General features: G+C 38.2%; 1 non-coding gene across 1 annotated transcript; it reads right to left on the reverse strand.

Annotated features, from left to right (window-relative positions):
* Positions 1-6,141: 6,141 nt before the first annotated feature.
* On the reverse strand, positions 6,142-6,550 carry LOC145674704 (small subunit ribosomal RNA). The gene has a single exon (XR_014129023.1). It is a non-coding gene; the product is annotated as a small subunit ribosomal RNA (ribosomal RNA).
* Between the last annotated feature and the right edge of the window lie 4,096 nt (positions 6,551-10,646).

The raw sequence follows: 10,646 nt of genomic DNA on the forward strand, positions 1-10,646 counted from the left end.
AGATATTACATTCGCGTTTTACAGTATCATTCAATTGTACGTTTATAACAATTGTTTTTTGTTTGATTGTTTATATGTTAAGATGTTCAACAGCAGATGATTCACTCCAAGGATTCTGCCACATGCCAGGACACTTATGATTATGTAACTGCCGTTTAATTTACGACCCTCCTGAAGGGAAGTGAAGATTAACACTTTTAATAAAGAACGAAGTGTGGATTTTCCGTACATGCAAAGACTCCATGTACATTTTTATCCAAGACGATGTCGTAAGAATGAAAGCTCTACTACACGACGAGCACAGTTAGTTTCAACATATTTGCCTAGGTTTAATACGACATAATTATAATCAATGCTTACTGCTCACCACCTTGTTCCATTGCGACTATACCGACCTACTTTTCAGACAGAAAGCCGCGAAGCTTAACAATTTTCTGATACAGTTATACTAGACTTACAGCCGTAAGCTTGTAAAGGATTCAAATGCAGGTAATTGGCCTGAAAATCTATTAGATCCTTAGGTAAATAGGTGCGTGATAACCGTGTATAATCAGGCCCGCTTCTCTTACCTTGTGAGACAATTCCGGAGAATGAATTACTAAAGCTAGCGGTGTAAAGCACTGATTCGGGATATTAAGAAGGTATACAAGCTTGGTAGAACAGGTGTAGAACAGAAACGTCAAGAAAATTATCAGGTGACAAATTTTTTTTGTACTTAGGTTACATTGGGAGATTTTCAGTCAAGTACACCTGAAAGATATAAAACTTCCTATGCTTGCTTTCGACATGTTGAATCATAAACCATGAATTTTCTCCCTTAGTAATAAGAAATACAGAGGGACTACACTGCTTACAACAAAAGGAGAGTTATGTATTTTACCGTTACAAAATCGTTGTGGCGAAGGTTTGTCAAGATGAATAGCTATCCAAAGGTTGTTTGAGAATAGGAAATCCAGACGCGAGATGCGAGTGAAGGTTTGAATCTTTCGAAGAAGGCAGCATTGACACACCAAAAACATTAGATGGAAAGTGATACGATATTCTTATCAAGACAATGCTACCATGAAATCAGATTACTTTTTCATTCATTAAGATGGATATGGAGTATTTTCATCAATAGACATCTGAAAAAAATGACATTTTCTGCTCTATGAAATGTGTGGCACTTAGTTACTAATTAAAGCATACAGTTAGCTTATATGATTAGCCCTCAGTTTGGTTGCTTTGTGATGACCAGTGTTACTGCGTTGGTAGCGACACAGAATTGACTATACCGTAAATATTTTCTAACTGACCAATGAAAGATCATAAAAGAACCTAAAATGATTCTTTATTTGTCTCATGGATCAGATCACCGGTCTCAGAACCAAACTAAATATGCTTCTTAGTTTTGAATATAATGGGTTTAGAATATAATGGGTTCCATATTATTAATGATAGACCGGAACCTAGTGAATACTACACATCTCTGTATGTAAGCACTAGTGAGCAGCAAGGACGCTAATTAAATGCATATTTGATAGTCTCGAGTGTTAACACACAGGAGACTTTCTTTAAATAATATATCCGTAAGAACACAACTCTTTGGATTAAACGATCAAGAAAAGGTGAGAGCGTTATGGGTGTTAAGTAGATTTCTTCGACAGGAACCACTCTCAAATAATATTGTAGTTGCTTGTAAACGGGAAGTATAGCAATTGCTTGATTATCATTTACAAATTAATACTTATGTTTTTTAAATTTGGTATCACAACATATTTCAATCCCAAGGGCCCACCTAAAACAAACCGCTGGTCGTTCCCAAAGCTATATAACTGTGATACCCTCGTCTTATTAAAGGAACAAGTAAATTCACGGTTTTTTAAATGGTACGCCATGTATAATGTGAGTTAAGTAGCTGTATAAGCATTACTGGTTCGTTCTTAAGACCTAAGTACACAACGCAAGATAGTGCGGCGTCCGGTTCAATGTTGAATATCTATACTAGCTCTAACCCAATAGAAATTAAAGAATACACGGCGACGTCCACTGCTGATTTCTAAATTTCACACCATTTTTAGATAGACATAAGCCGCCGTAAGCCCTTTCGCCCTTGCGGACACCTTGAAATGGAACCCTGAATTATTGGCACACGTGTTGCACACTAAACCACTAATTAAAAATCGAAAATTCTCGTCCATCTTCTAAATTATTACTTTAATCACGGGATCACTTAGAGATCGATTTAATCTTCTATTATTTTTTTTCAGTCATTGTAGAATACTATTATAATGAAGTCACGTGACATCTCTGCTAATGTTCTCATTTTAAGGTGATTTCTATTGGTGCAGAGGCATATAACAAAAAGCATGTCAAGCTCGGGGATGCCTGCCCTATCGTATGTGACCCATCAACTAGTCCATCATTATAACGCGCTTTCTCTTTACTATACCTTATGAGCTCACCGTGATATTCACTCTTTCTCAGCTAAAGACTACTTGTTCCGCACGTCACTGGTTTTAAACTCGAATATTTCGAATTTGCAAGTCCTAAGGACAATATGTGCTGAAGTACTTTTCCCAGTTGAACCCACGCTCTCTCGTCGGTTGTACTGCATGCAAACTGATTCCACTCGTTCTAATGCAAGTATCATACCGGATTTCGACATCTACTGATATTATCTTTTTATCTAAATGCATCCTTATATCTATAATTAGTATTACCATTATTTCTAAAGAAAGCCATATTCTGCAGCCTTGTAGATAAATCTTACTTCTTCTGCCATATGAATGTTATAATTCAACGTTTGAGTTGCATTTGAAAAAACCTAATTTCAGTACGTTTCGTATCGAATATTACTATGTCTGGTTGGTTGTAGTGCATGCTATCTGCTTGCATTCGGTTTGATAAGACAACGACACGTATCTGGACATCTCCTCTTAGTAAAATGTTATCTAATCGTTTCGGTATCTTAGAATTACTATTTTTTCTGAAAACAGTCTGAAGTATGGATCTAAGCACATATCTGTGTATTTCGACTTTCTTCTTACCAATGGTAACGGCCCTACGAAGGAATGTACTCTAGGCAGTTTCCCATGGTATTCGGCTTTATGCAGCGAACACCTAAGCAGATATCTACAGACGATTTTGTGCTTCTATTTTTGTAAAGGAATTTATTTGGTGATCTAGGATGACTCTGGTCAACGGCCATGGATATGCTCGCATACATACCAGGCCAAATGACAGTCTGGTTCAGTGTTAGAGTTGAATAATACACTTCGTTAGCCTCAAATGCTGGCGATTAATCATTTACATTTTGTGGAGTAACTTTCTGCTCTTGAGAAGAAAACTTTCAGTCGGTGGGAGGACACGCAAGTTCTATTCACGTCAGCGAGATGAGGTAGTGTAGAATTTAATAAGTAATATTACAGAAATTCTTCTTATTGATGATTCCGTCTCAGATATGAAAAGTGTCAAAAAGCTAATACAGTAGGTGCACTAATCTGCTGCAGAGGGAAACTTACCAGAACTTTACTCACCGTTGAGAAAACGTATAGAAGATTGAAAAATTCAAACCCTCCAATAAGGTTAACACTTTAAGCCGGCGTGTTTGTTTTTAAAAAGTACTCAGAAAAACAGCCATTTTTGGTGTTTTTCAGTAAAGAATTAAAAATTTTCTATAGGTTAATATGTGTGTTTATTACACCACATGTAAGGTCAGTGTTTCCTCTACATTCACAAACAAAACATTACAAGCATATATGCGACATAATTAAAGCTATAAATGTTTATCTTGGATATGATTTTCGAAATAGGAATAAAGTCCGTACTTTGAGTTCTTAAGTGTACCTAGCCGTGGTATGATAAACACGGAATCATTCTGGCATGCATAGACCCACATCACAATCAGGACACATCCACGTTGTGTTCTTTCGCCATCATATACCTTTCCTACATCAGAACACACGTTACAATATCTAGTAGGTGAAACAGCAAACATAGGTATCCCTACAGATTCTGCAAAATCATCTTGCACGTCTCTGGCATGCAAAAAAGGAATCCTATATAATAACATTTGCTTGCGCGACCATAGCAAGTGCATGGCCTGCTTAGCCAAAATACCGTGCTCGTGCTAAGCACGCGTATGGCGTTCAATGTCTTAATAAGAGTGTGCGATATGGCTGTCTGTAATGCAAGATGAACCGTGCGAGTCAGAAAAGCAGCTTGGTACAGTCGCAAAGGATCAAGGTGATTAGCAGTAAGCATTGATTCTCCATATGTCGTATAAAACCTAGGGCAATAAGTTGAAACCAACAGGGATCGACGTGTAGTAGAGATTTATTTATTACGCCCCCTCTAGGATAAAAATGTACATGGAGTCTTTGCATGTAACGCATATCGAAACATCGTTCTTTTTTAAGAGAGTTAAACTTTGCTTCTTTTTATGAGATTCAGAAGAATCAACTAAATAATTAAAAAGGAGTATAAACGGTTATGAACTAAAAACAAATGCTAGATAATAAGGATAATATTTAGACATAGTAGGAAAAACTTGCTCATTAGTAATAACTTAATTGCATCCGCAAAAGGTTGAGGTAAACCACAAATACCTACCTTATTGGGACCCCGACTAATTTGAATATACCCTAAGACCTTACGTTCTAATAAAGTTAAAAATGCAACCCCAATTAAAACACAAATAATCAAAATTAAATTAAAAACCACACCTATAACATAATCATAATACATTATTACCTGAACTCAATTCATCCATTATTAGATCCTAAATCTAATGCACTTATCTGCCATAGTAATTGCCCATTATTTTTATTCTCTAATAATAAATCTTACTAGTACTTGGTCCTTTCGTACCAAAGTACTATTTTCTAAATAAAGGATAGAAACCGATCTGGCTCACGCCTATCTGAACTCGGATCATGTAAGATTTTAAAGGTCGAACAGACCTATACACTAAGCTTCTGCACCTAGATAAAATCTCAATCCAACATCGAAGTCGCAATCTCTCTTGTCGATATGAACTCAAAAAAAATTACGCTGTTATCCCTGAGGTAACTTAGTCTATTAATCATTAATAAAGGACCATAAAAATATTTAAATTAATTATATGAAGAAGAGTTTATTTGATCTTCTCGTCGCCCCAACGCAACAATTAAATAACAAATTTATTCATTACCAACTACAAAAATTACCACTTAAATATAAAGATCTACAGGGTCTTATCGTCCTCTTAAATCATTTAAGCCTTTTCACTCAAAAGTAAAATTCAACGTTACGAATAAAGAATCCACTCGTCCAACCTTTAATACAAGCCCACAATTAAAAGACTAATGATTATGCTACCTTCGCACGGTCAAGATACCGCGGCCGTTTAAAGCCTCACTGGCCAGGTCAGACCTTCTATTTTAACAAAAGGACATGTTTTTGATAAACAGGCGGAAGAACCCTTTGCCGAATTCCTTTAATCATTCTCTCCAATATACTAACAACACCATTATAAATTTTCTTAACTAATTTAAAACAAAAGTACAGTAATAAATTATATGCAATAAAATATGATAAATAACAAATAAGTTATAACAAAATTACAAATGATGGCTACTTCTAAGCCCACATCTTTCATTTAATATAAAACCACATTATAAATAATAAAAATAAAGAGCAAATCCCCCTTACTATTACTCGCAGCAAAACTATAACAAACCAAATTTACAACAAGTCTAACCGCAGCTGAATTAAATTCAATTCCTGTACAACCAGATATAATGGAAACCGAAAGGCATTTCACCGCTTAAATAAAATTTATAAATAATATGCTACCTATAATATTATAATATTTTAGCTCTTTCCATTACGGGAAATAATTATATAATAATATTATTTAATGCCCCCTGATACAAGAGGTACAACACTTCATGTTTTCTTCTTCCAAAAAAATTTCACTTATTTAAACATTCCCTTACGGTACTAATTAACTATAATATCAACAAATTAATTATATACCATCAATTAAAGTTGATTCGCTTAGCCTCAATATAAAAAAAAATATATGCATAAGAACATCCTTCAATCAATTGCACAAAAACCTCCTCGATGTAAACGAATAGCTCAACTAACAAGCTCTATTTCGCAATTAATGCAATTTAGGGACACCTTCCGGTACGCTTACTATGTTACGACTTATCTCACCTAAACAAATGAGAGCGACGGGCGATGTGTACATATCTTAGAGCCCTACTCATAATAGCAACATAACTAACATTACATTCAAATCCACCTTCATTTAAATAATTTCATAATAAAATCCCTATAAACATTCTATTGTAATCCATCTCCTCTTACTGATAAGCTGCACCTTGACCTGAAGTCCTCCTCAATAAAGATAATGAAGGTCTCTAACTGTCTCTAATACCTTCAACTACGGCGGTATACAAACTGCCAAACAACAGTAAGTAAAATATATCGTGGATTGTCGAATACGGGACAGATTCCTCTGAACAGCCTAAAATACCGTCAAATCCTTTGAGTTTCAAGAACATAACTACTATTACCCAGGTATTACATTTTACATTAAAAATAATAGGGTATCTAATCCTAGTTTAACAAATAATTTCATAGCCTCAAACATAGAACTCATTATTTTAAATAATTTCACCTAAAAATAAATAAAACAAAGTCCTTTAATTTAAATTTATAACTACAGCTTAACCATCACTATCTTTTCCCTTCAACCCCTTCGTCTCACCGCGGCAGCTGGCACGAATTTCGCCGGGTCTCCTTAAACCTTAACTGCCTGAAACATTAATCAATAAACAAAACAAGTACTGCGACCAATTGTACTTCGTTATTTACCATTAAGATCAATAATATTCATTGCTTATCAGGAAGGTTACATGTATCCTCGTCGGCAAAAGTGCCCTTACATCGCCGTGACGGGTATGTGACTGCGCAGTACTCTAAGGAAGGGATGGTTGCATAAGAATTTGTGATTAATTTTGAAGAGTTTTTATTTTGACTAGGGAAATAACGTAGGTATAGAGAGTAAAGGCACAGATTTCAAGCTTTAGTGCACTGTCATCTCTGTTTTTCAATTTATTGCCTTATATGTTAAGTTAAAAATCACAACATCTGTCATTTATAGCGTAGATCATCTTACTTTTTAAAATTGCCACTTTAGCTTATTTGTCCAAACACTAATCTCCAGACATGATGTAGAGAGAAGAGAAAGAAAGAGACACAACATCTGTAAGATTTATGTAATTGACTAAGGAACTATAGGAAATGAGTTAATTACTGCTACTAGCGCTTTTCACTCTTCAGGAATTTACTACGATATGTTTCCTAAGTCCTAAATCTGTGCATGAATTATATCATTCGCCTCACTGTAATTATTTGGGACTGGATACTGATTACGCTGAACGTGAATATGTTTCGCTATCGTAAAGCAAGGACCGTAATAAATGTAAATAAGTTTCTCATTATTATATAAAACACAGAAGTATTTATTCCGAGTATAAAAGAATATAATACAGTAACTAAGCAATATCATAATCACTAACGCCCGCAGAATTTTTTCCAACGGGGGGGAAGACCCATATAGAAAAATCTTTGAGTTTTACGTCCCACGTTCTTGCCGGTTAGGCTAAGGGAGACGGTGATGATGAGTAATGAATGAAATGGAGGAATTAAGAAAGTGGGAGGAAACGGGCGAACCCTGAGAAAACCCACGCACACGGTGTTTGTCTAACACAAAGCTCAATTGGCGTGGGCTGGGGTCGAACCCGGGACCTCAAGCAGCAGTGGTGAACGCGTAAAACTGAGCCACCGCCTCCTCTGAGTCAAACGGCCACGCGTCAAAAGGGCCGGAGTCAAAAGGTCTCCGCAAAAAAAGGATGCGAGTCAAAAGTCCCAAATCAAAACGCCCCTCATAAATATAGCGCGGGTCAAAAGGGTCCCACGACAAAATGACCCAAGTCAAAAGGGCATGCGCGAAACGGGCCCGGAGGGAATGGGATCCGTTACAAAAGGACCCGAGTCAAACGACCATGTGTAAAAATTTCCCGGTTAAAAGGGCCCGGGTCAAAAGGGGCCGAATCAAAACGCCCCTCATAAATATAGCCCGGGTCAAAAGGGTCCCACGACAAAATGACCTAAGTCAAAAGGCCATGCGCGAAACGGACCTGGGGGGAAAGGGGTCCGTTACAAAAGGAACCGAGTCAAACGGCCATGTGTAAAAATTTCCCGGTTAGAAGGACCGGAGTCGATAGGTAACGAATCAAAACGCCCCTCATTAAAAGAGCCCGAGTTAAACTCGTCCCAGAACAAAATGATCCAAGTCAAAAGGCTCTTCGTCAAACGGGCCCAGGAGAAAAAGGGTCCAGCTACAAAAGGTCCCTAATCAAACGGATCCTAGTCAAAAGGCCCCTCATAAAGAGACGACGGGTCAAAAGGGTTCCACGACAAAATGACCCAAGGCAAAAGGCCCTGCGTCAAACGAGCCCGGGTGAAAACCCTCGCAACGGTGTTTGTTCAACACAAAGTTCAATTGGCGTGGGCTGGGATCGAACCCGGAATCCCAAGCAGCAGAGGTGAACGCTCTACCACTGAGCCACCGCGGCCCCTGAGTGAAACGGCACCGCGTCAAAGAGCCCGGGTCAAATGGTCTGCGCAACAAAATGGTGCGGGTGAAGTCCCGAATCAAAACGCCCCTCATCAAACGGACCCTGGTCAAAAGGAGACAAATCAAACTCCCCCTCATAAAAATAGCCCGGGTTAAAAGGTCCCTCGATAAACTGACCCAAGTCAAAAGGCCCTGCGTCAAACGGGCCCAGGAGAAAGGGGGGCCTGCTGCAAAAGGGCCCGAGTGAAACGGCCCCGGATAAAAAGGGCCCGAATCGAAAGGAGCCGAATCAAAACGCCTTTCATAAATAGAGCCAGGTCAAACGGGTTCCACGACAAAATGACCCAAGCCGAACTCAGGATCCCATGCAACAGAGGTGAACGCTCTACCGCTGAGCCATCGCGGCCCCTAAATCAAACGGCCCCGCGTCAAAGAGCCTGCTCAAATTGTCTCCGCAACAAAAGGGGGGAGTGAAGTCCCGAATCAAAAGGCCCCTCATCAAACGGGCCTTGGTCAAAAGGGGTCGAATCAAAATGCCCCTCAAAAGTAGCCCGGGTTAAAGGGTTTCTCGACAAAATGACCCAAGTCAAAAGGCCCTGCGTCAAATGGGCCTAGGTGAAAAACGGGCTTGCTGCTAAAGGGCCCGAGTCAAACGGCCCCGGTTTAAAAGGGCCCAAATCCAAAGAAGCCGAATCAAAACGCACCTCATAAATAGAGCCCGGTCAAACGGGTCCCTCGACAAAATAACCCCAGTCAAAAGGACCTGCGTCAAACAGGCCTTTGTCAAAAATGGGCCCGCTATAAAAGAGCCCAAGTCAAACGGCCCCGCGTCAAGAGGGCCCGGGTCAAAATGTCTCCACAACAGAAGGGCCCGAGTCAAAAGGCCCGAATTAAAACGCTCCTCATTAAAAGGGCCCCGGTCAAAAGATCTCCGCAACAAAAGGGCCCGAGAATAGTTTGTTAACGCAAAAATTCGTGATTTAGGTAGCGATAATAAACATAACAATTATAATGACCAGGGCCCGGATCTTGTTGAGAAGTCAACTTTTTTCTGTTACGCATAGGACAAGGCAATTTGAAATAAAAACGTTATTCATCAACTCTAGGTTCTAAAAATATATCTTTTTAGGGTCAACATTTGGTCACTTTTTGCCGTTTTGAAGTTTCAGGTCATTTTTTAATATTTGTAAGGTAACTTTTAGGTCACTTATGGTCTTTTTATTCTTTTTCTTCTACATAAGGTAATCCTAAAATGAACACTGTTTACGGATTTGAGGAACACGAAGTTAAATGATCTCTTTTTCTGCTTCCTGACTATTGGGGTGGAAAACTGCATTCCTAACAAGCTAATGAACACTAAGCTGTAGCTGGTTGATGAGGGGTGGGGGTTGGTAGGTGGTAAAACAGATGGGTTTGGGTTGTAGACCACATAAGATATGATCAGGTGAATAACTAAAAATAAATTCGAAGGCGTTCAAAGATTTTAAACTGTTTTTTTTCTATTATTCTTTTGTATACAGTCTACACTTGTAAACTTTGATTCCTAGTTTCAAACTTGTACTTAACTTGTACTTCCTAGTTTCACCTCGCGAGTGAATTGACACTTTCAGTATTTAGAATACAGTACAATGGACTGATCATTGAACACAACATTTGATCAATGGGCTGCAGCTAACTGAAACAAAACTTTTGAAACTGACAGAAATGATATTTAAAATTCAATAGATATTCAAAAAATGTCTATGTTTAACGAAGTAAAAGTTTAAAAAAATGCAAGCTTAAAGTCAATTTTAGGGTCATTTTACAGGAATTTTAGTGTCATTTTATAGGTCACTTTTTAGAAAAGTTTAGGTCAACAAGATCCGGGCCCTGATAATGACTGTCTGCATTTTTGCATTACGTTACTATACTCAGAATTTTTGCGAAGACTGTTAAGGAATGACAACCAACGTCAGTAACAGGCGATTTTTGATGGAAGTTACAATTTTAAAAATTAACGTTTTACGAATGTAATTCACGAGAACTGCGC

The sequence above is a fragment of the Thermobia domestica genome, chromosome 17 (assembly GCF_964235325.1).
Source record: "Thermobia domestica chromosome 17, izTheDome1.hap1.1, whole genome shotgun sequence".
Lineage (NCBI taxonomy): Eukaryota > Metazoa > Arthropoda > Insecta > Zygentoma > Lepismatidae > Thermobia > Thermobia domestica.